Consider the following 27,226-nt stretch of genomic DNA (forward strand, 5'->3'; position numbering starts at 1 on the left):
ATTAACCCTAAAATTCATTAAGACATTAATATGCACAAAATAAAGAAAATACAACACAACAATAATATTTTGGATCATATCTAACAAGTGAAATCTCATGGTATAATTTATCAACTATCAAAACCTTTGTTGGAAACCAGGACAATAATGAGAGTTGGGGTGAATCAGTATTGTAGAAATTTTACCAAATTAAAACTTTATTTTACTTCGTTTTCATCATTATATACTTCAAAAATAAATAAAATAACCATAACAAATATTAATGTCAGCAATAACAACAGAACAAACAAGAATAAGTAACTTTCATAACTACTATTCTATTCATTCATAGGGAAAGCTACAACTTGTTGTTACAATTTCTTTGGCTACAACTAGCAGGAAGTTACAACTCCTTGATTTATTAGCTACAACTAAATGGAGCTAAAGCCCTAACTATTCTCTAGCACCCACTAGAAGGAGCACCAACCCTTGATCAATGAGATAAAATTTACTTTAGATGCTCATTGTTCAATTTTTCATCCATTTTCAGACTAGGATCAATGACTACCTTTTTATTTCAAAAAAAAAAGTGAATCCCTTAAACACCAACACCTTCAAAAATATTTGATCACTGAGAAAGAAACACATTCAACAATTTTTGATTGCTAATGAAGACACCATACCAACACCTCACTACACCAGAAGCCCAATTTCAAAATGCTTGTTCTCTGTTGGCTTGATGGGCCTTAACCCAAGTTCAGCATTAGCCAGCCAAGAAAATCCCTACACTACTAGCACTTTTGGAATTAGTTTGCGAAGCGCGAACTAAAGTCTCACCCAAAGTAATATGGGGGGATGCAGGAACCAAGTTTCTGCACCCTAAGATGGTCGTGATGTCGAGCTTATACCTTAAACCCTTCCTTCACGCAGATCGATAAGCCTTTAGGGCTTATCGATGTACTTTCTCTTTGTCTCTTAGAACCTCCTCGAAGGTATACGATTGTCCTTCACACAACCCTAACTGGTGACTCGGGTACTTACACGCCTTTTTTATTGCATTATTGTATGATTTCCTAAATTATCTTAAGTGTTTGCCATATTTACCATGCAATTAAGATTATCTTCGCATAAACATAAGTTCTTATTTGCATTCATATAACATATAAAAACATATATATTCGCACATCAAATTAGCATTATAACATAAACCCGGAACTTAACATAACATAATCACATGTGATTCATAGAGGAAAAACATATAGTAATTTCAGAATACTTCTCTTTATTAATGATTCAGATCTCCAATATAGACTCTATCTACCCTGCGCACACAGTTGTAGGGGTCTACACACTCAATTGCGAACTTCTACCCTATGCCTCTGCGCACTCAACTGCAAAGCCTCTTCCTACACTAAGACTCTCACTCTTAGCTCTTCATAGACTCATCAAAATCTTCTACTTCACTGACTTCTCCCGTTAGAATCCTCTAAGACCTCCTTTTTATATAATCCTATGGTCCACGGACCAAGGGTAGATCTCTAAAACCGACACAACCTATCTAGACTAAGGGAGGAAAGACCCTTTTTACCTTGATATCTTCATGCTCCACGACCACAAAATGTGGAGACTCTACATTTATTTATACAACTTTGGGCCTTCTGCCCCAAAACTTGGGCTTTTAACCCCACAATTGACCCCGAAGGGACCCATTCCCAACAGGCCCCTAACACAAACATGGTGACTCACCCTTTAGTCACTCTACTAGTGCAGAGATCTTGTCACGAAGACCTCCTAGCTCGACTTAGGCAATTGCTACCTCGGTAGTTCACTATGTTGTCACCTACTTCATTTCCTCGACCAACTGCTCTATTGCTAGCCCTATGCTGTCTGACTTAATCTTCTTCTGAGTCTCCTGTAGACTAGCTAGCTTGCCTTCAATAGTGGCCGTGATCAGGTTGACCTCGTCCAACGAAGGCTTCAAGCGAGCCTTCAACACATCTTCCTTTTGCTTAGCTGCATCTACCTGCTCTTTCAATGCCTTGGCCTTGTTAGGGTCCCACCCCAACCCCCTTATTTATGTAATAGGATTGAGTCATAGTTATAGTTAAGTAAGGAGTCAATAAAGCTCATATTAATAATTGTAAGTGGTTAACCCGCATTTAATGACGGGACCATAGTTAGTTGCAAGTGGGCCATGGTATTATATAGATGGTATTAATAAGAACCATGGTATTGCATGTATGAATCCTATATAAAGGATGGAGACTCCCTGCGAGGAGCATCGTGTCTTATTTTGTAATCGAGCTCAGCTCTATTGGAGGTTGCCCCCTCGAAGAGGCAAGTGAACATTGCTTTCTGAATAATAAAATACTTGCTATTATTGCTCATTGTTCTATGTTCTGGGTATATTTCTTCACATATTTGGTATTCTGGTATCATCTTGCAAGTTAAGAGCATAACAAGTGGTATCAGAGCGCTTTCCAGGGCCAGTGGGGTCTCCAATTTTTAGCAATTTTTTTTATATCTAGAGACGTGTTTCAGCATCTCTAAACCACGGGATCTGTTTTTGAGCGCATAAACCTGCCAATTTGGGGAGGTATTCATGTAGGAAATACAAGAGGTGGTCACACTTGTTGGATTCCCGTGTAACCCCTATGGGTACCCCTTCGAGTAGTAGCACATTAGACAGAACCGTGCATGGACTATCTTCCAAGTACCCTCTGGGTATATCGGAAGCCCCCTAGCTCCCTTGGTAACCTTGCCATAGATAAACCATCGGCCGTCTTGCTGCTACAGTACACCGAGAACAAAACTCGGAGAGATTACTCACGTGTACGATAGGGTAGTCGAGTTGTACGGCTAAGGGTACGGTTGATCCTCCTTGGTTAGTGCCCTGAAAAATTGCGTTGAGTACTACTGTCAAACGCTTATGTATATTGCGATCTATAGCACCTGACACTCCTAGAGACCATAGTTACCTAATATATCTTTGGATCATACATAATCTTTGCCAGATTAGATCTTGCAAGTGGGGTTTTTGTCACCACAGTAGCAATCAGTTCTGCCATTTAGATCTACCAAATCAGCGATTCAGATCTCTCAAATCCATCATATCCGCAATAGTAATTAGTTCCATCGTTCAGATCTCTGAGATCCATCAGATCCACCATCCAAATCTAAGTAGTTGTGTGGGTTCCTATACCTGGGCATGATTTTCGCAGGACTTTTGGTAGCATTGACATTTCTGGGATTCGACTACTGCAATATTCCTAAGGAAGGAGTAAAACTCCATTCGGAGTATAAAAAAAAAAAATTCTAAGACCCCCCAGGGTGCTTATTGGTGACTTAGCCCATAAGAATTAGGACGACAAGCTGAGCAAGGTGATACCATTCAATTTTTAGTGCCAAAAAAATTCAGGCGGTCCCAAATTTCAAGCACATCACCTAGTGCATGGTACAAACTAGAGCTCAAGCAATGGCGAATGAGAGGATGGAAAGCCTTGAAACAGCCTTGAAAGACATAGTGTCGCACCTGAAGGAATTAAATGCAACACTCTCTAAGGGCAAGGCAGAGGCATGTGAGGAGGCATATATTGGCACTGAACACAGTGAGGGTGATTCTAGCCAGTCCCTTCACCTCTTTGGAACCCACCAACAATCCCATCCGTGACCACCCAAGTTGGACATGTATAAATTTGATGGCTCTCACCCGGCCGCATGGATAGCACAAATGGAAAAATATTTCAATCTCAATTACATCCTGGATAATGCCACTTAGCTTGGTGTGGGTATCATGTACTTGGACAATGAAAGATGGCAATGGTGGCAATGGCATCAACCTTGCTATGGAAGGCCCTTTACTTGGGAGACATTCAAAAAATCTCTTATGGATCGCTTTGACCATGAATCTACCTTTTTGGGTCATCTAACTAAGCTCCAATAGATAGGAACAATGGATGAATATATTACAGCCTTTGAAGCCTTAGCTTTCTGCACTGGAGGTCTACAAGATGAATTCTACATGGAATGTTTTGTCAGTGGTCTTAAAGAAGCCATACAAGCCCACATCCAACTGCACCACCCTAGCTCATGGATACAGGCTTGCAGGATAGCTCGTGAAGTAGAATGTGTGTTAGCGGACCAATCCAATCGCCCACATTTCACCGCCAAGGGTTGCCCCCCACAGGCTCAAAGCACTACCCAAACACTTAAGGTTCAAAAGGTGTCACCTGAAGAAATGGAAGAAAGAAGAAAGCAAGGATTATGTTACTACTGTGATGAAAAATACTCCCCCAGGCATAAATGCAAGGAGCCCAAATTCTTTCAAATTGATGCTAATGATCATAGTTCATCGGAGGATGCCACACCACTTGAGGAACCAAAGGAGGAAGAGGAGGAAAACCATCAGTACAAGGTACCTGAAGAACCAGTTATCTCGCTATACGGTTTGCCAGGGATTTCTTCGCCTCAAACTCTCAAAATCAAAGGTTTTATTAAGCATCACCCAGAAGTAGTCTTGTTTGATAGTGGAAGTACACATAATTTTATCCATCAAAGAGTCACGGAAGCAATGCAATGTTTTGTACTAGCAATTTCTATCTTCCGGGTCGAAATTGCTAATGGGGGAACAATGAAATGTGAAGGCCGCTATGAATATGTCAAACTTCAAATGGGGGATTATCAGTTAAAGACCCACATGTTTGTCATACACATGGGAGGGTGTGACATTGTCCTAGGTACTGAATGGCTTCACACACTTGGCCCAATCACAATGGATTTCCAGGAGTCATATATGAGCTTTAAGCACAACAAACACACACATACCCTCCGTGGACTCCAGGCAGGAACTTCCTCAATCATCAGCTCACATCGGATGGAAAAATTGTTAAAAAAGGGTCACCATGGAGTTATAGCTCAATTTAATGCCATCTAGGCCTTCGAACCCAATTCTCTTCAGATTCATCCTGAGATGCAACAGATCTTAAATAACCATCTGCCAGTCTTTGACAAGCCTCATGAGCTTCCACCCTCAAGAGGGAAACATGATCATAGCATCACTTTGGTCCCAGGGGCCCAACCACCAAATGTGTGCCCATATAGATATCCATTCACCCAAAAGAATGAAATAGAAAAAATAATCAAGGAACTTTTGGAAGTAGGCGTCATTCGTCCCAGCATTAGTCCTTATTCATCATCGGTGGTCATGGTGCTCAAGAAAGATGGGGAATGGCGTATGTGTCCAGAATTTAGGGCCCTTAATAAGTTGACTGTAAAAGATTAATTTCCCATCCCAGTTGTCAATGATTTGTTGGATGAACTAAATGGGGCTCAATTCTTCACTAAGCTTGATCTTCGTTCAGGCTACCACCAAATTTGCATGAAAGAAGTCGACATTCAAAAGACTGCTTTCCGAACTCATGAAGGCCATTATGAGTTCCTGGTCATGCCATTCGGTCTTTGTAATACCCCATCCACTTTTCAAAGCCTTATGAACCACCTGCTGTTGTGGGGAAAAGTATCCAACACGAAATGACCCTATCCCACTCTAAGGGTGATAGTTCCTTAGCAACAGCCGAAGCAAAGCTATCTAAGATTACTTCTTTATGACATGCAAAAGAGGAAAGGAAAAGATCCACTTACCGATGTCTTGCGCAAATGGTCGATCCAATCTTCTCTCTTTGCCGCTTGCTCCCAACTCCTTGTCTTCTCACGGGCCCAGCTACACAAGATCCTGCAAACAAGATGAGAAAAGGAAACTACAAGAAGCATGCATTCATAATTGATTCAAGGATTAGCATAAATCAAATACGCAAGTAAGACAACACATCATTGAAACACATGCGGATAGAAGAACCTCAAATGCTTTATTAATAGAAGAAAGTAAGGTTCAGGCGGTGATACAACCATAAGAGGCCCAATCCAGCATCACCTTCCCGATGGAAAGAAATCTCCTCTTCACCTCCCTCAAGCAATCACCCAATACTCTCAACTGTAAACCAACAACAATTCTTTGCACAAAATTCCGCCTCCAGATCCCATGGGATGAGATCCTTATATAGAGTTTTGGAGTGAAGATAAGTCAGCTTGATGTGTGACTGTTGTCCTCTTCAACCCCAGTTGTTCTTTAGTTCTTGAGTCCACTCGGAGATTCTACCTTCCACTTGGAGTTTTAGAACCTCTTTACTCATCATTAGGCGAATCTTCTGATCCAAGTGTCAATTTGGAAGCTTCCTGGGCATTGACACATTGAGGAAAGATTCCTCCACATGTCCAAATTCGCTCAGCGCAGGTAGCCTTTGATGAAGTTGACATTCAGCGCAGGTACACCATGGAGCAGTTGACATTCAGCGCAGATGCCCAGTGGAGCAGCTGCTTTGATCCAAAATTGACCTGTTTTTGAGTGTTTTTCAGTGGAGAACTGATCTGAAGTGCTGTGGTTTGCTGACCTTGTTCCTCTAGGGGTAGGAAAAACATGTTTAGGGACTTTGGATCCCTCAGATTATTGACATTTCATGCTCTATGCTGTAAGGCACAAAAATGTCTATAACAGTTGCCCCCTAAAGTATGAGGTCGTTTATAGGGTGAAATGCTTTATTAGGAGGATCCGAAGTTTATTCAATCGTCGGGAGGTGACCTGTAACAAAATACAATACAATACATTATTTTTCATACTGCTTTCATGATCTAGCTGATGCGGGCATTTCCCATGCTCAGCTTTATAAATACATTTTCTGTACATAAACAGACAATCGTCTGATAGTAGACTGATAATTCTCTGCTTAAATTATCATCCTTTTAGTAGGATGATCATCTGTTGCACATGTCTATGTCTTTATCTCCTGAATATATATCGCAGCCCGGATGGATGAAACTAGATCCAGGGTCTTCAAACTTGTCCGATCTTCACTCTAAGTACAGGTCGATCCATGTGAGAATTTCTTGGAGTCGAACATGGAAAGACATCGCTTGATTACCAGTCAATGATGTAAACTGTTAACAAGCGCGAGAGGAATCACCGATAATGATGATGACCCTCAAGGTACTGCAGCACAATTCACGTGGCATGAATATAGGATTTGGCGTCGAACACCACGCAAAGTCTCCCGGTCGAAGGTCATTAATGTATACCTGTCGCCGGAAGTGAGAAACTTGCCATTGAGGCATGCAAGCTTCAAAGTACTGAGGGGGTGTTCCTAGATCAACTTCTTGGATAATGAGCTGATGTCGACAAGAAGCGACCTGTCAAAGGAGGGCCTTAATGAATCCCACATCAGTGACACGGAACGGAGCTAGTAATTGTGATGATGGTGAAAACGATCTGTGAAATATGATTCAGGGTGGCGGTCATGAAAGGATGAAAGATGATGTATGGCAGTGGATGGGACCCGGTTGAAACTCTCTGAATGACATCTCTTGAAAATATAACGACATTGATGTGATGGATCGGTAGCATTACCCCAAATGTGGATGGTATGGCGAGACCATGGTGAAGGGACCGGTGAATGAAAACAACCCAACCCAATGTTTTTACGGAGGCAAAAGTGTCATGTTCAAGAGCGACTTGCTACCATTAAGCTTTGAGGTTCTCCCAATTTTTCCCCAGTCATTTCTGACCAGTACCTCTTTATTTTTGTCAAGCTTGAGGAGGATAACATATGCTTGTTCTATAACCTGCCCTTCGGGCAAGCCCATCGCTATGTTTTAACGAGCCTAGCGATAGGGAAACTCGTTCTCATCTAAAGACAAGTTTGTCGCTATTTAATGTTTTTAACGAGTCTAGCAACAAAGACAACTCGGTCCTTTTCATTTTTAGAGAGTCTAAAAAGGTACGTAAAGTTAACTCCAAAGGTCCTTTTTCGTCATCTAATCCCTTAAGTCCGAAAAAGTGTAAAATAATACAGAAGGGATGAGTGTTCGATATCTTTATCGAGCCGAACTAGACAAGCGCTCGATCTTTTTGTGCAATAATCCCTCAGGTCCAAAAAGATTAAAATTTAGAGGAGGGATAGCTCTTTCGGTCCTTTTAACGAGCTGGAAGGCCAAAACTCGGCAAACTTTTCATTTTTTACGAGTCAGTGAAAAGAGCTCAAAGAAGACTCGTATTTTGAGGAACGAGTGATAAACAGGGATAACAGCAGATTCTAGGTACAGGTTGGAATTTTCCAATCACGACAGTGTCACAAGGATGGCTAGGTGAAATCACTCTTCACAGCTGTTCCTCAAAATAGGTAAACAATCAAGTGGATGTGAATGATCGGCCAAATGAAAAGTGGAGGTGACGGTGCAAACACGACCAAGGCTTTTTATGGCTGATGAATTTACGGTCTCAAATGGTTATTTACCGGTTCATTTTTTCTGGATGAGCTTGAACTCTGGGGGAAGCTTGCTCACATGTGCATTTATTTTTTAACGAGCATGAACTCTTGCTAAAACTGCTCGGTTTTGCGTTTATTTTTTAACGAGCATGAACTTTGCCAAAACTGCTCATTTTTGCGTTTATTTTTTAACGAGCATGAACTTTGCCAAAACTGCTCGTTTTATAAGATCAAATTCATATTTTACCATGACTAGCCTTTTCTTTTTCAGAGATAGTACTGGTTCAGATGAAAGGCTAGTTGACCAAAGTAAAGGACGGGAAGCTGAAGAATTTTGGTTTCGGTTCAGTTCTGACTGCCTTCACTTTGGAGAAGATACCCCTGATGCAACCTCAGTACATTGCACTCGACTTGCCTTCTCCCACTGAGCCACGCATGCATAGGTGGGTTGAACACATGCCCAGACATGCAGGTCAATCTCAGATTACCTTTACTGACACCTTCTTTAGGTGGTTCGAGCGGCAGGATATGGCCTTTTCCGAGTATCCATATATTGGTATGGATTTCCGAGGTGATCCGGATTTGGTGCTACCGGATGGTGAGTAGTGGGGCGATCTTGGTAAAATCTTGACCTTATCACTGTTTACTGTTTCTTTATTTATAATGTCCCTGTGCTTTACTCTATCAAGACTCTAATCAAACTCATGTGTGCATGCAGATGTTGGTCCTGTCCGTCCAGCAGTTCGTCCGAGAGCTCCGGCCGCTACCCCAGTAGGGGAGGCTCCTAGGAGAGCTATTCTCCGTGACCTTGACTTGGCCGAGACTCTTGCAGCTGTGCAGGAACAGGTCGAGGGTCTTACCCTTGGGATTCCGGATGTACGGATCGACGAGTTGCCTCTACGATTGCAGCGACATACTGCTGGTGTTCCTAGACGATGGACTCGTCTTCTGCGCATGATTGCACAGGCCGTGGCATGTTATCATGAGCATCACTAGGCTAGGGTGCCCCCCAGCCGTTTTTGAGTTTTGGGGTCATATGACCGATTTTGTCTTGGTTACAGAACATTATATGTAAACCTTTAAACAATTATATATATTTTTGATTTTCGGGGTTTATTCCAGTTTTTATGTGATCCATGTATGAAACATCAATGATGCTTCTCTTTTTATCAATTTTGCAAATGTCTATCTAACACATAGTTTGCTAATGAGTCGGTTAATGTGTTTAAGTTTCTGGAAATGTGTTGATATTGGATAAAATCAAACTGTCTTTCCAAGATTTTAACTCTTAGGAACTTGTGATAAATAGCTGGATTTCGGACAGAGTAGGTACCATTGAGTTGTAGTACCACGAGCTGTGAGTCTAACCTGACGACTAGCCGGCGTATGCCATGGGTGATGGCATCAGAGAGGAGCTCTATCAACGCGCTATACTCAGCGATGTTATTCGTTGATTGACCAATACATACCCCCCTGAAACTCACTAACTCGCCGCTTGGGTCAAAAATGGCCCATGCTGCAGAGGATAGGTTCCTTGAACTACGACTCGCTCCGTCGGCATATCCAACCCACGGTTCCAATGGATTTGACATCTGCAATAAGTGTAAAAAGCGGATTACTTAAACCGAAACAAACGCTCTAGCGAAAACAAACATGTAACAAAAGCATACAGGTTACTATTAGGCATAGTAACGCTTAAGGTACAACCCGTTGCGGGGTTGTGCCAGTGGAATCCCGTCATAATCTACCAACTCGTAGGCTCCTTTTGCTAATACACTCTTAACAATATAAGGGCCCATCCATAAGGACTTAAATTTTCCAGCTCCCAATTTATCGGATTCTTGGTCATAAAGCAAGACCAAATCACCTTCTGAGAAGACACGAGGTTTGACATTTTTGTCGAACTGCGCCTTGACTTGTTTCTTATGGGCTTCGTTAGCCAAAGCGGCATCACGACGGGTTTCATCCAACTGGATTAACTCCAAGAAACGAGCCTCTTCTTCCGAAGTTCCGGGGAGGAGATCAATTGCGAGTTTAAGGGACGAAATTTCGCACTGGATTGGTAGGATCGCCTCCAGGCCATACACCAGTTGAAATGGTGTGAACCCAGTGGCATTCCTTACCGATGTTCGGTAGGCCCACAAAGCCGAGTACAGGATCAAATGCCATCTTCTTTTGTGAACCCTCACCATCCTTTGCAGCATGCGCTTCAGGACTTTGTTGATTGCTTCAACTTGTCCGTTAGCTTGCGGATAGTACGGAGTAGAGCTGTCGTGAGACAATCCTAGTTTGGCAGTTAATTCAACCATCATGTGATTGCGAAAATGCGATCCATGATCTGTTACTATGGCCTGTGGTACGCCGAATCTGGCGACTACATGATTAAAAAAGAATAGGGCTGCTGTTTCACCAGTGTTATCCAATGTAGGCATCGCCTCGGCCCATTTGGTTAAATAGTCAACTGCGACTATAATATACCCATGCCCCCCGGTCGAGGTGGGGTTACATTGCATGAAATCGATGCCCCATTTGGCGAAAGGCCCCACAGCTATTATTGGCTGTAAAGGAGCGGGGGGTCTTCTAGTTTTGCTATCAAAAATCTGACATGCATGGCAACTTCTGACTGCGGTTATGCAATCTTTGAACATGGTTGGCCAGAAGTATCCTGCTCGTAAGATTCTTTGTGCTGTAGCATATCCAGATTGATGCCCCCCACAGGTGCCGGAATGACATTCATTCAGGGCTTTTTCGGCCTCCTCATGGGTGAGGCACCTTCTCAGAACCGTATCGACACCACGACGGTAAAGCGTATCACCGACGATCATGTAGTCTTTTGCTTGGTATCGAATGCGTTTTTGTTCTAAGTGAGAGGTGTCTGGCCGAAACTTTTGGGTTTGGAGATAAACTATTATATCTCCATACCACTCATCACTCGTTGATATCAGAAACAAACTTTCGTCCACGATCGATTCTTTGGACGTTTCATCGTTGGATGATGATGGGAGATTGCATAATAATTCTGCGAAAACTAAAGCTTTCTTTGATTTGGATTTCACAAATTCCAGATCAAACTCTTGAAGGATAGCTATCCACTTTCAATATTTGCCCCCAAGCAACTGTCACGACAGTATATAAGTCATGGGGTTGCAATCTGACAATACGGTGGTCTTCCTGAAGAGGACATAATGCCGAAATCTCTGTATCACTTGAACAGCAGCAAGTGCTAGCTTTTCAACATGAGAATATTTACTTTCTGTATCATTTAAGTTTTTACTTAAATAATATATAGGGTGTTCAATTCCGTCGACTTCTTGAACTAAAACCATTGCAATGGTCGTATCTGCTGCAGCCAGATACAGGTTGAAGTCTCTTTGATAGTCCGGGGCGTACATTAATGATGCTTTTACTAGCGCTTCTTTCAGAGCATCAAAGGAAGCTTGCGCAACCTGGTCCCAGACGAAAGGTACATCCTTTTTCAAGAGATGGGTATAACCTTTAGCCAATTCTGCGTAATTTGGAATGAACCTCCTCAGAAAGTTTGCTTTCCCTTGGAGTTTCTGAATCTGAAGCAAGTTCGAAGGTGGAGGCAAATTAATGATTGCCTACACTTTGCAAGGGTCAAGACGAATCTCATCCTTGGAGACTATGAAGCCAAGTAAACGACCAGAACCGACGCAAAACACACATTTGTGTGGATTGAGTCTTATCTTGTAGTGTCGGCAACGTAGAAATATCGCTCTTAAATGTTGCGGATGATCAGTCCGTTTCTGCGAATGAGCCGGAAGATCGTCGAGATAAGGTTGAACGATGTTCTTGATTTCATGGAAAGCATAATTCATTGCTCTCTGAAACGTCGCTCCTGCGTTCTTTAAACCAAAGGGTAATTTTCAATAAGCGAATGTGCCCCACGGACAAATAAATGCAGTCTTTGACTGGTCCTGTGGGCGGATATTAATTTGATTATACCCGGAAAATCCGTCCATAAAAGAAAAGATTTCACATCCGGCGCATTCATCAATTATCTGGTCGATGAAGGGTGTAGGGTAGTTGTCCTTTGGACAAGCTTGATTCACATCCCTATAGTCGACGCACACTCGTATTGTTCCCTGTTTTTTCATCACGGGGACAATATTCGATACCCAATCGGTCAGAGGAACCGGATAGATGAAACCAGCATGGAGGAGTTTTTCAACTTCTGCCTTAATGGCAGCGGCTTTCTTGGGGTGCACCTGCCGAAGCCGTTGTCTTACTGGTTTGACATCAGGATACAAGGAGTTTGTCTTAATTTCATGTTCAACGATACTCGAGTCAATGCCTGGCATTTCATCATACGACCAAGCAAAGACATCTCTAAATTCGCGGAAAAGAGCTTTATATATTTCCTGTTCTGAAGGGGAACAACCCTTGCCAACATAAATATTCTCTACAATGTCTATTTTGGTCGAGATATTTATGGCTATAGTCTCTTCTATATTGGATAGGTTTCTCTCGGAATCCACCGTATTTACAGTATTTGTTAGGAATTCAAATACTGAAGGGTGATATAGGTCGCCTTGAGTATCTTCCTGAGGAAGGGAATGATGGTGGTTATCATCCCATGGTGCCCCCTCAATCAACATTGACTGCAGGATTCCTTCGTCACTTGCATGCACTTGTGAGCAAGGATCCAAAGGGGTACCACATTCTCCTGACCTGTCTACCCAAACGCTTGACGAGCGTTGATTTGGGCTCGCCTCCTGTTATCACTGAAAATTCTGTTGCTAAAATTTTTTTAGCCTAGCTTAAAGACAGGGTGTTTTTGTAGCGCATGAATTATTTTTAGCAGTTTCGCAGCGCTACCTGTTTAGCTGGTTTCGTAGCGTGCTACGAAATTGGGGATTTGTTCGAGTTTTCAGTGGAGGCCCAAATCCTAGCATGCCTATTGTACAGAGTTTTATTTCCCTCCAGGAATGCAGATGAAAGCAGTGACAGTGTTTTCAAGGAAGCACCTTATGATGATGCAGCTATTGTGGGATTGGCATCAAGTACATTAAGGGAGTTATCTCTGAATTCTGGTTCATGGGTGATTGTGAAGGATGTCCATACTAATGTGGGAAGACTTGCAAGAGTCTTTGTTTTGGATCCTATTGAATTCCACAAATCATAGAGAGTACTATGTTCTCAGCTGGCATGCTTGAAGCATATGGGCCTTCTGTCAGTGTACTGTTTGTCTGAAGATTATGCTTTAGTCATTGATCCACAGGTGGCGTATCTATCGCCTCAACTGGCCTTTAATATTGGGCTACATTTAGCATGCCTGAAAACCCTCATAGGACGTGGTAAAGGATCTTTTGTTTCTCTATTCTCTGAAAGTGTTTCTGCTGAAAATAAGTCTCTAAATGCAACTGCTGAAGTGGAAATCATTCCGTTTACTGTTCTTCATCAATCAACAAATCCAGTCCTGCTTAGACCCCTGAATCATAATTTTTAGGGTTCTAAACCTATTATGCCTAGATATGTTTCACACTTAAGAATATCTTTTGTAAAAATACCTTCTAGTGGAGTTCTTGATGGTTTAAAGAGCAGCATCTATTCTCTAGAAGAAAAAGATACGCACAGATGTTTATTGAAAATGGTTTAAGGGAAGCTGTCTGCCGTGTATCAGATACAGTCGTTGATGAATCTTTTGATTCTATTATTCCAACAACAATCTTATGAACTCCAAGATGGACAGGGCATTCATTTCGCGGGTTCCCCAGATGGTTATCGAGAATATAAATAAATGGGACGTGGATATAAGCCGAGAATTGTTTAGCAGCATTCTGCTTGCTGGTGACATGGCATCAATGCAAATTGCAGATGAAGAGAAACGTGCAGCATTTGGAAATGTTACAGCGTTCAACCGGATTTTGTTCTATTCTTTGATTGTCCCGAGCAAGCGATGTGAGGTGGCTTCTGAATAGGAATCAAGGCCAAGCTGATGACAATTGGAAAGGGAGATCATAAAGTAAATTTCAACACCTGGTGGCGTGAAGAGAGACATTCAAGGGCTAATATTTATGTGTAACTCGAAAATAAAGGAGGATTGTTTCCATTATCGTGTTTCTGTTTCCGTTATCGTGTTTGTGGGTTGCCTAAGGCGCACAAAGAGCTTGTTGAGAAGGTAATAGCAGTCGAGTTGGATCCTCGTTTGGTGCTGGAATTGCAGCGCAGGGTACAAGGCACAAGTAGTGCCATTCGGCTGCAGTTCATTCCAGGAGATAATCGGGATGCTGGTATCTAATTCCCATTTTGTTTTTAAAAAGAAAAAAACATAGCGTTAAACGCTAGAGATGATGTTAAGCTAATTCGATTTGATCTGGCATTAGAGAGGGATTTTCTGTATACAGTGAGCAATACATTAGTCTGTGATGGCCGTGAAGAGGATCAGGTTAATGTCAACAGAAACTTCCATGTATGCAGCCATAGCTAGCATTCGAATGGAATTGATGTAAAGATTGTAGCCAGATTAACTAAGGTTCCTGCCATGACAGCATCTCCCATCCGTGGATATCAGTATTGTTGAATTGTTGGGAATACTTCAGGAGAAGATCGTGATGCTTCCATATTGTTTTTCTTTTCAATTAAGAAAGGAGTGAAAAGTTTGTTTTCTTGCTTTCAACAAAGAGCTGGAGGCCTTTTGGTATTAACCTTGTTACAAATAACTCTTACTGACTGTCTTTTCCAGATACACAGTTTGAAGAAGGAGTATGGTGTCGTCTTGCTATTGTGCACAGTAAGTCGAAGGCCTTAGCTGGGCTTAATTGTATGAGAATGGAAAACTCAACAAACTGGAAAGCTGGACTATTCACCCTCTCCGACAAGGAAACCATTGCAAGCTACAAATGGAACATCACTTTCATCTGTAGAAGACACAGATCTTCTTCGGTTTATGCCTCATGAGGATTGTGGTGGTGATAGTTTGGCTATCCTGGAATTATCTACATATATAAATGCTCAACGTATTGATAGTTCCAACAAGCTGGGCATCAGTAAGCTAGAGGGTAATAATGTTATTTGGGACTGTAAAGAATAGGAAATGATTTTGGCATCTCTTATAGAAATTGTCAAAATGAAACCAAACGCAGATAGACAAATATCAAATTCAAACAGAGAGTACGGAGAAACTTGATGCATCTGCTGTGTCTGTGAAATTGACACACTATTTGTTCCATGTAACCACAAGCCTGGTATTCGGTGTATTTCAAGGAAGTAACCAGCACTGTTTTTTCTATAACTCCATTGTTTCTGAGGTTTGTTCTATGTCAAATATCCTTTCAACAGATGATAATCAGTATAGAGGCTCAAGTGGAACAGATACCTTGGTGATTTTTATAGGGGAATGTTAACTGCTTGGATGAAGCTGAAATGTCCAACCTCATCAGCGCCAATATTGCAATTTGAAGACATTGTAGCATCTGTTATGTTCTACAACCTTGTTTCAATGATTTCAAGCGGGAAAATGAAAGCTGTTTCAGGGTGATACAACAAACATGGAAAGTATTGGAGACATGCGGTGATAGAGATGAAGGGTTACAAAACCTTAGGAAGAAGTTTCGCATAGGCAGGGATCTCAAAAGCTCAGAGGAAGTACAAGACTGTGTTTTTTAAATCACACAGCAGTTTCGTAGCGCGCTACGAAACTGCTGTAGGTGATGTTTTCAATGCAAAATAAACAGTTTGACCGGGAATGTTAGAAGAGAGACACCTGTACATCAACGCAGACTACAGCTCAGCTGGAGACATGATATGGTATTTGGTAGCAGCGTTCAATACTTTGAGTTATTAAAGAGTTGGGAACATGCTGCTACACTTTCGGAGAATGTTGGGAGACAGAGACCGTTAAAATAGAGCACATCTTTTGGTCAATTAATGAGCCATCAGCGCTTTCAAGCATCCAAAGTCAGCGTTCCTTGCATCTGTAGCTCAGCCATTTCAGCCTAACTGAAGGAGGACAGCTGTCAAGGATCCAAGAAGAATCAAGCATACGAGGAGAATGGAATTAGTGTTTTAGTTTGATTAGGATTTTGTGTAATTACAGTTCAGCACTTTGTAATTAATGAATTAGTTAAATAGCATGTAGGAGTAGTTAATAGGGCCTTCGAGCCCATTCTAGAGAGAGAAGAATAGATTCCTATAAAGGGATCAGATTAGGATGTAATAGGGGTTGGAGATTTTATACAAAAACAGAGTTTATTTGGGCCAATGTAAAGACTTATTACAGTAATAGTAAAGCAGTGGTTGTTTCTTCTCAAGATTCTCAATGGATTATATTGTTCAAATATGATGGTGGTTTATTCTCTTAATGTTCTTTTACAGCCTTGTTATAGCATAATCACTCAGAATTCATTTTTAATGCTCTGACTTCCTGTATGTTTGGCAAGCTGTGGTTTATGTGAAATATGTTTGAACATCTGATGCAAAGAGCCTTGACTTCCATGAAATGACTGTGATTTGGTTTACTAAATGTGTGAGACTCCATAGCCCAATGAAGACCAATTTGATATGTGTCCAACCAGCTTTGTTTTCATAAATGTGTGAAGAGTTAGCCATCTGTTGTTGTGATTGATTTTTATCAAAAGTTGTGAGAGCGCCCTCTCTGACTAAGGAGGCTAATCCTTAGTCTAAAGTCTGGTTGAAAGAGTTACATGAAATCTTGCTTGGTTGCAGCCCTTAGTACTGATTTTGTGATAACACCTCCCATGCCTGAAACATTGATTGCTACAATATTTCGATTGGGCTCGGGTGCAACACCATTGCCCGATCCATGATGACTTTGTCTTCTGCGACTTTCATGGAAGATATCATGTTGCAGGTTGCTACCAATGGTACATTTCCTATGTACATAGGATTCGGTAGCGAGAAAGTCCCCATCATCGTGGGGTCCTTCAACAGGCCTACTCCGATATCTTGGATTGAACGGTCGTTCTCATGGATCATGGGAATGCTTCCCGTAACTTGTGAACCATTAAGGAGGAAGTTCTGTTGGTCGACGACCGTAATCCCTCCTTCAAACGGGAATGCGATCTTCCTAAAATAAGTCGACACGACAGCTGCCATGGCATAAATCCATGGTCTTCCCAGTAGGATGTTGTAATCCAGATTTCCATCTATGACTTCAACATCAATCTCTACTGTTTTTCCACCTAGTTCAACCTTCAAGTTACTTAGAATACCGTAAGGGGTATATGTCCTACCGTCGAATGCTTTTAGTGTTGTCGACGATCTTGACAAGGTTGGCGACCCTAATTTTTTCCAGCAACTCATCGACATAATACATGTAGATGCCCCCTCATCAATAATTGTTCGATGAACAGTTTTGTTGAGGGCTTTCACTTGAATAAGGAAAGCTAGTTGAGCTGGTAACTGAGGGTCATATCCTTTGTGATCAAAGGACACAAGATTGGAATCCTTAGGATCAACCCCCCCTATTGCCGATAACAACGCTTGCCTTTGGGATGGACAATTTTGTAGTACCTCTAGAGTCGACATAGCGGATGGCGATTGGGCCAAATCTTCTACTATGTTATAATGTTGTGCCGCTCTGGCGCGAGGATTAAAGGTCGACTTGTGTACTACACCCTTAGGCGGTTTTATCGTTAACTCTGGCATTATGGGTGGGACAACTTCTGTCAAAGTCGCTGTCGAACTACTAGGTTGATCTTTACCTTTTTCATTTGACAGTTGCGGATTCCCGTAATCTTTCTTCCTTGTCGAAATCAAAGCATCATTCTGCTGCTTGGAGATCGATAACATTAGCACTTGTGACGGGGAAGCATTTCCACTATCAACCATATTTTGACCTGGACTGGGAAATGGATCTGTCAACACAGCTGGGTTCTTTGGACTTTTAAAGAATCTCTTGAGCTTAGCTTTGTATGGACAATCTGTTGTCTTGTGATCTTCGTCACATATCATACAGGGCCATTTCTTTTTCCCTTTCTCAGGAGGGTTTGAAGAAGTTTTTTCAGGTGACTGATCGTCCTGTTGCTTCTTCTTCCCTTTGTTTTGCTTCTTCTTGCTTCCTGGTTGATTGGTTTCTTTGCCTTTATCTGCTGATATGGCATTTACTTCCGAAGCAAGAATCTCTTCATGGGCATTTTGATCTGAAGTCTTACGGGCTTTCTGGGATGAAGCCTTTTTCGATTTCGCGCTTGCAGTGCCAATCACGCCATCTCCGGCATGAGAGTCAATATTCGATTTAGGAGGTGGAGGAATTGAAAATTCAGGTCTAGGGGCGTCAGGTATTTTGTCGTAGAGCGTGCCAGACTGAGTATATACTAAGTCTAAATATTGAGCACGAACGATGACTTGCTCCTCTGTTACGACTCCCCCCTTGGCCACATCTTCCATTATAGCCGGAAGTAATGACTTTATAAACCATTCAGCTAATAGCTGATCAGGAACGTATGTTTTCACCATCCTACGACGGCGACGCCACTCATGTATATGATCTGATATGTGAGTAGCTGTCGTCTGTTTGAAGTTGGTCAGTATCTCGGTTCCTGTTTCATACCTGATTGGTAATTGAAAATGGGTTAAGAAAGTCGTGGCTAAGGAGCTAAAATTGTCGAAAGAGGCTCTTGGCAATTCTATATACCATTTGGCCGCTGGCCCTGTCAATGTCCTCTGGAAGAGGCGAAGTCTTATTGAATCATCATTTAGAGTGTTCGACGAACACCACAGATGAAAAGTCTTGACGTGATTCGACGGGTCTTCACCTGGATTTCCATTGAATTTAGGAATGTCGGAGGGAAGTTTGTGAGGAATCGCTGGCCACCAAGGGGCATAAGCAATCAGATCATTCATCAACCGATGTAAATCGGGTAACTCTAGAGTTGCCACGAATGGCAGCCATTGACTCAGATTAGGCGAAGTGTACCCAGGATACGATGGGATCGCCTGAGCAGTTGGTCTTTGCATACCGGCATAATGTAATTGATGCTGGTATGATTGATACGGTTGGTGGACTACCCCACTGTAGAGTGGTTGGTTTAGACCGTTTTGGATATACGGTTGTCTACTGTTCGCAAAAATCTGCTGCTCAGTACCTTGGTACACTTGCTGGAATTGCGGTTGTTGATACTGCACCAACCATGGTTGTGACACCATGGGTTGTCGTGCTATACTAACCACTGGACCAAGATGAGGGGTAATGGTACCCGTTTGTGCTTGTGCCGCCCCGTCAGCTGGCGATTGTGGTTGAGTTGCAGGGTCCAAGGGCTGTTGCATTAAAACCTGAGGAAACTGAGGTTGACATACAATAGGCATCGTTTGAACTTGCGACACGATTACAATCGCTGGTGTCGTCGGGATGTTCATCACAGCCATTTGTTGTTGCATAGAATACACAACTCTTGGTTACTGGGGTAGCATAGGTATCCAACCACTTGTAGTTATTCCAGTATAACCTGAATACGGTTGTGAACTCCCGTATGGGTAACCTCCCGGAGGGGGTAACGAAAAAGCATATTGCCCCCCATACGGTGGCGGTCCGGAACTGAAAGGATTTATCAAACCTTGAGGACCGGATTGCCCAAACTGATTTCCGAAAGGATCAATTTGTTGAGTTCCAACATAGGAGTTACCGGGTATTATCCCGGGAGAACAAACAGGAACAGACCATACTGTCGTCATGGCCCCCGAAGGGGTTCTCTCTAGCTGTTGAGAGCTGGGAACAGATGGTATGCCGGCGAACATTGTCGGAGTGACTGCAGGGGGTTCTGCCGTCGCTGTGTCATTTGGCACAGTCCTAGATGTTGACGGTTGTTCAGACATTTTGAGTCTATCCAGTAGATTGCCTAGTGATCCTCCAGGAACCTCCCTGGGTGATAGGCTAGCTTCTGATGCAGAAGGAAATAGAGTGATCCCTGCTCCAAAACGGGTTGGAGTAGTTGCTTGCGGATCTTCTACAATTTCCTCTATTGCGATCAGACCAGGTGGAAGGGGAAGACCGTCAGGTCCGTAAAATATTTCTGGTGCCGAAGAAGGGGTTGTTTCGACAGCGACAGTTGTTTGAGGAGCAAGACTCTCTGAACCGATCACCGATGGAACCGACTCAGTAACACAAGTATTTGCTCTCAGACTAGGATCAGTGTTACCGTCCTTCTGGGGCTGTTGAACTTCTTCAATAGGGGCAGGGTTTCCAGAAATGTTTGGAGTAACCGGAACCTCAGATGTCGTTGGAACACTTGTTCTAACTGTGACAGGAGATTTGGAACCAGTTGAACGAGTCCGCTTTGCCCGGGTTGTTTTCGATTCCGGAGACAAAGACGGTCGACTCGTAAGCCTCCGCGAATGACGGGTCATCGATTGACTTTCTTCCACGATTGTGGATTACTTGATCAACCAACAATACAGAGGGTAAAATGTATTTTCGAATTGAATTAATTTTAGATGCTTTTCAGACACAACTTGCTTTTTCACTTTTTAAGAGTCGAGAAAAAGCTAAAGATGACTCTAGTCTCCTTCGATGTATTAACGAGCCCGAAGTGACAAATGCTCGGATGGACTTTTTCAGTTATAGAGTTTAAAAAAGGCCAAAAGAAACTACTCTGGAGTTCTAGGCAGAGGGTGTGCCAAACCTTTCGCGAAACCACAGAATATGTTTTACGATACGAGTGGTCGATCTTCGTGAATGCTGTGTTCACTGCATCGCGATCAGTAGGGCGGCCGACACAGCTTCCTATGGATAAAGGCTTTGTTCCTATAGGGGTCTCCCAATATACACGACGGTACGCGGGAGCACAAATCCGTATTAGTGCTATCGTCCCTCAGGAGGAATCACCCACCTTCGTAGAGATCGACAGTCACTATGTTTAACGACGCCGGAACACGTCTCTACCTAGACCTCTACTATGTTTCGTTATGTTTCAAAGCGTTGTTATGTAAATTCAGTTCGTTTTAGGTTGATCTTGCTTAGCAGTTTGCCTTTATGGATCACCACGTGATGTATGATACAACTCCTAAATGCAGTCTAAGAATGATAAGCAAGCTTTTTTCAATTCTTTCAACTTATGAAAATCTTAACTACTGAGGGAAAAGAAAGACATCATCTTTTCAAACAGATCATAGAGCACACACTGATGCACTTTCCCTAAATCGACATGCAAACTGTCAAAATGCACATGCACAATGCAAGTACTTCTTTTCTCCTTCCTTAATGTTGATGTATTACAAAAAGAAAGCTGCTGTATGATTTCGAATTCAATTTCAAGCGAAAGCAAACAAGTTTTTGTCCAATAATCAAAAGAACACCTTAAGATTCACTCGTTTCAACACAAGAAATACTGAAATTCGAACCATATAACGAAAGAAAATGCTCAAGCAGCTATGAACAACAATAAACTAGCTCTTAGAATCACAACGACACTTTATCACAGGTCTAGATTCAAGAGGCCACAGCAAGACTAGTTCACTTTCGTTATGGGAAACTGTAAATGAATATAAGAAATACAACAAGAACAATCACAGTTTCTTCATACAACTGAGGCGGAATGATGGCAAAGAAAGATAGTTTCAGATGGGTATACAGGTTGACAACAGGCTGCAAAAACAATACTGAAAACTGGGCAACAGAAAGCAGGGAACCCCAGTTGCACAATGCAAAACTGGTTCAGCGCAGGTAGGACACTGTCAGTTTGACATTCAGCGTAGGTAGCCCCTTCGGGACCTGCGTTGCAGCGCAGGTAGCCTTCACTGCAGCTGCACTGAAGAGAAAACTCTCGTCTCTCTTTGGTTCCGGGTCACAGATTGCTCAAAAATCAATGGTTTTTGGCCAAATCAGAGGCTATCAGTCAAGTATACACTAGAGGATGATTAAAGGAAGATGAACACTATCACAAAGAGCTAATAAGAGTCCTTGTGGATCAGCTCTTCAAATCATAAACATGCCCAGAACTGAGCTAGAGTAGCTGCCCTCTACTTTGCCTTCGAATGATTCGAATGCAGTTCGATTCGGTACTCCCTTTGTTTAAGAAATGAATAGCAAGAAACACAAGCTACCAACAAGACACAATCCCCAGCGGAGTCGCCAGTCTGTTGTGGGGAAAAGTATCCAACACGGAATGACCCTATCCCACTCTAAGGGTGATATTTCCTTAGCAACAGCCGAAGCAAAGCTATCTAAGATTACTTCTTTATGACATGCAAAAGAGGAAAGGAAAAGATCCACTTACGGATGTCTTGCGCAAATGGTCAATCCAATCTTCTCTCTTTGCTGCTTGCTCCCAGCTCCTTGTCTTCTCACGGGCCCAGCTACACAAGATCCTGCAAACAAGACGAGAAAAGGAAACTACAAGAAGCATGCATTCATAATTGATTCAAGGATTAGCATAAATCAAATACGCAAGTAAGACAACACATCATTGAAACACATGCGGATAGAAGAACCTCAAATGCTTTATTAATAGAAGAAAGTAAGGTTCAGGCGGTGATACAACCATAAGAGGCCCAATCTAGCATCACCTTCCCGACGGAAAGAAATCTCCTCTTCACCTCCCTCAAGCAATCACCCAATACTCTCAACTGTAAACCAACAACAATTCTTTGCACAAAATTCCGCCTCCAGATCCCATGGGATGAGATCCTTATATAGAGTTTTGGAGTGAAGATAAGTCAGCTTGATGTGTGACTGTTGTCCTCTTCAACCCCAGTTGTTCTTTAGTTCTTGAGTCAACTCGGAGATTCTACCTTCCACTTGGAGTTTTAGAACCTCTTTACTCATCATTAGGCGAATCTTCTGATCCAAGTGTCAATTTGGAAGCTTCCTGGGCACTGACACATTGAGGAAAGATTCCTCCACATGTCCAAATTCGCTCAGCGCAGGTAACCTTTGATGAAGTTGACATTCAGCGCAGGTACACCATGGAGCAGTTGACATTCAGCGCAGATGCCCAGTGGAGCAGCTGCTTTGATCCAAAATTGACCTGTTTTTGAGTGTTTTTCAGTGGAGAACTGATCTGAAGTGCTGTGGTTTGCTGACCTTGTTCCTCTAGGGGTAGGAACAACATGTTTAGGGACTTTGGATCCCTCAGATTATTGACATTTCATGCTCTATGTTGTAAGGCACAAAAATGTCTATAACACCTGCTCAAACCATATCTCAGAAAATTGTCCTTGTTTTCTTTGATGACATCGTCATCTACAGTCACACTTGGGCCACACATCTTCAGCATGTAGATCTGCTCTTGCAATTGCTCTGCAAGCATAAATTATTTGTCAAGATGTCCAAGTGTTCTTTTGGCATGGAAGAAGTTGAGTATTTGGGCCACATTGTGGGGCGTGAAGGTGTTAGGGTGGACCCCAAAAAGATCCAAGCAATGCAGGATTGGCCTCAAACTAAAACCTTGAAGAGCCTGAGAGGATTTTTGGGTCTCACAGGCTACTATCGCAAATTTGTCTGCAATTATGGTCACATTGCAAGGCCCCTCACTCAACTCCTTAAGAAAAATTCATTCCTCTGGAATGATGAAGCACAACAGGCCTTTACAACTCTCAAAAATTCCATGTGTCCACTCAAGTCTTAGAACTACCCAACTTCACCAAATCTTTTGTCATTGAATGTGATGCTTTGGGTACGGGTATTGGGGCGGTCATAGTGCAGGAAGGCCAACCCTTAGCCTTCATGAGCCAACAAATAAGCGGGGAGAATATGGGACAATCTACCTATGAGAAGGAGATGATGGCCATCTTACATGCAGTAGATACCTGGCGACCATACTTATTGGGCGATGTTTCCAAATCCACACAAACCATCAAAGGCTTAAATATTTTTTGGAGCAACGCCTATCCTCACCACAACAAAATAAATGGCTCGCCAAACTGCTAGGATATGATTATGAGATAATTTACAAGAAATGGCACGAAAATATTGTAGAAGATGCATTATCCCGCCAATTTGAGGAGGAAAGTACCCTGCTCGCAATTTCCATTCCCATTCTAGAATGGATTGAAGAGGCTCAAAAGGAATGGTTTTCACATCCCTGGCTCTCCCAACTCATTACTGAATTGCAAGTGGATCAAAATTCCACAGAGGGCTACTCGTGGAAGGATGATATTCTTCACTACAAGGACAGAGTCGTAATATCACCAACATCCACCCTCAAAAGCTGCATTTTGGTAGAGTTGCACTCAACTCCCACTGCAGGACATTCAGGCTTTCAAAAGACGTATGCTTGCACTCGAAGCTCATTTTTTTGAGCAGGCATGAAAAAGGAAAATCTTACTTTTGTAGTTGAATGCGATGTCTGTCAGTGCCACAAAGGAGAAACAATCAAATCACCAGGCACATTATAGCCATTGCTCATCCTGGCATCAATATGGATGGAGGTTTTTATGGATTTCATTACGAGTCTTCCAAAGTCAGGAAACAAGTCAGTCATCATGGTGGTTGTGGACAGACTTTCTAAGTATGCTCATTTTTACGCCCTACCCCACCCTTTTACACTGAATTTGGTCACTCAATCTTTCATGGATCAGATCTACCCACTTCCATTGTGTCTGATCGTGACCCGGTCTTCACCAATAACTTTTGGCAGGAACTCTTCTGACTACAAGGTATCCAACTACAACTGAGTACTTTGTATCATCCACAAACTGATAGTCAAACTGAAGTAGTCAACAAATGTCTAGAAACCTACCTTAGGTGTTTCACTTCAGAAAAGAAACATCTCTAGGTGCAGTGGTTACCTCTAGCTGAATGGTGGTATAACACCAAATATCATGCCACCACCACAATGACTCCATATGAAGCAATTTATGGTAAACTCCCTCCTTCCCCTACTTCTTATATCAAGGGGTGCTAGAAGGTACAAGTAGTGGATCAACTCCTACAGAACTGCACAACCATGCTGGCCCATCTTCGAGAGAATCTTCATCAAGCTCAAAACTGCATGAAGTAACAGGTAGATCAACATGGCTCAGAACACCAATTTCATGAAGGGGATCAGGTATTTTTTAGGCTAAAACCATATAAACAAACATCACTCAAAGACAAGGGTTGTCAAAAACTATCTCCAAAATTCTATGGACCGTATCAAGTACTTCAACGCATTGGAGAAGTTGCCTACAAGCTGGCTTTGCCACCCACTACCAAAATCCATCCAGTTTTCTATGTCTCATGCCTCAAGAAAGTGATTGGGAACAATTGTAGAATTCAAACCAGTCTACCTGAACTGGATGAAGAAGGATCAATCTGGCTTCAACCTAAACAGGTCCTAGACACACGAGAACGACACCTGCGTGGCCGCATGATCAAGGAAGTCCTCATCAAGTGGAAAGACACCTCTTCAGAAGATGCAACCTGGGAACCAACCACTATTCTTCAGTAGTTTCCACAGCTTTAGCCTTGATGACAAGGCTATTCTTATGGGGGAGGGCATGTTAGGGTCCCACCCTAACCCCCTTATTTATGTAATAGGATGGAGTCACATTTATAGTTAAGTAAAGAGTCAATAAAGCCATATTAATAATTGTAAGTGGTTAACCTACATTTAATGACAGGACCATAGTTAGTTACAAATGGGCCATGGTATTAGATAGATGGTATTAATAAGAACCATGGTATTGCCCCATGGTATTGCATATATGAATCCTATATAAAGGATAGAGACTTCCTACAAGGAGCATCGTGTCTTATTTTATAATCGAGCTCAGCTCTATTGGAGGTTGCCCCCTCAAGAGGCAAGTGAACATTGCTTTTTGAATAATAAAATACTTGTTGTTATTGCTCATTGTTCTATGTTATGGGTATATTTCTTCGCATATTTGGTATTATGGTATCGTCTTGCAGGTTAAGAGCATAACAGGCCTCTTGTAGCTTAGCTAACCTCTGCGTGATGGAGACAGTGCACATTGTCCCTTTGACTTCGTCATAGCACTACTGCAGCTCCCGCGCTTCTATTTCCAGCTGTTGTATAGTAGGATCTTCTTGTAGGAAGGTGACTACCTCAAGTGACTGCTCAAAGAGCGTGGTACATTATGTTATCACCCTAAAATCTTTGTCTCTAAGCTTTGGAAAGTTGCCTTTAGTCATAGTCTTATAAGTTTTCAGTCATCTCATCACAATTAGTGTCATTCTCATTTACAAACCCTTCTTCTAGTCATGGTGTTAAAGGGTCTCTAGGTCATTTCATGCTTTAAGGGTTAGGTCATAAGGTTAGAAGTCTTTTAAGGTCATATCTCTTTTCCAAATAAAGTTTCACAGCCTCATTCCATGTTCTAGAAGCCTTACCAGGTGTTTAGAAGTCATATCTCACATCATTTTGGAGAAATTTTGAAACTAGCTACGAAATCACTGAACTAGGAGTTTTCGTAGCGCGCTACGAAATCCCTGAAAAAGCCTGTTTCAGCATAAAAAACTCTGCTTTCTGCGTTTACTAGTCAACTTCCAGAAGGGGTCCTGAGCAGCTGAGAACTCAATTTTGAAAATTGAAAGATTCTTTTCTTCCTAACATACCACACTACAAAAACCTATTTCAGTTTCTTCAAATTGATTCTGAGGTGGAAGTAATTTATGGTTAAACTTGCGCTACGAAACTACTGAAAGTCAAGCTTGGTCTTCTAGTTTTAGCAGTCTTTTTCAAGATCAGTTTCTGGTCACATGAAAAGGTATTTTGGAATTATGAAGGAGATTTATATTCCTCAACTCTCCATCTACAATAACCTATCTCAATTTCTTCATAAGTGTTTTCAGTTGGGAGATAATAAGCTTTCCTTGAAACCCAAAATTCAGAGAACGGATTTTTCCTGTTTGACACGTGTTTTTAAAGGATAGATTCTGGACAGCTGGAGAAGTGTTTTAAAACACCAAGAGAGGTTTTTGTTACAGAAAACATGGAATACAAAAACCTCCTTCAGTTTCAAAAAATGTCTCATGGATGAGGAGATAAAGGCTCTTTCCCACGTGCCATTTT

This window comes from Pinus tabuliformis, chromosome 2_2 (genome assembly GCF_031772625.1).
Source record: "Pinus tabuliformis cultivar Carrire ecotype Pingquan chromosome 2_2, CPIR1, whole genome shotgun sequence".
Taxonomy (NCBI): Eukaryota; Viridiplantae; Streptophyta; class Pinopsida; order Pinales; family Pinaceae; genus Pinus; species Pinus tabuliformis.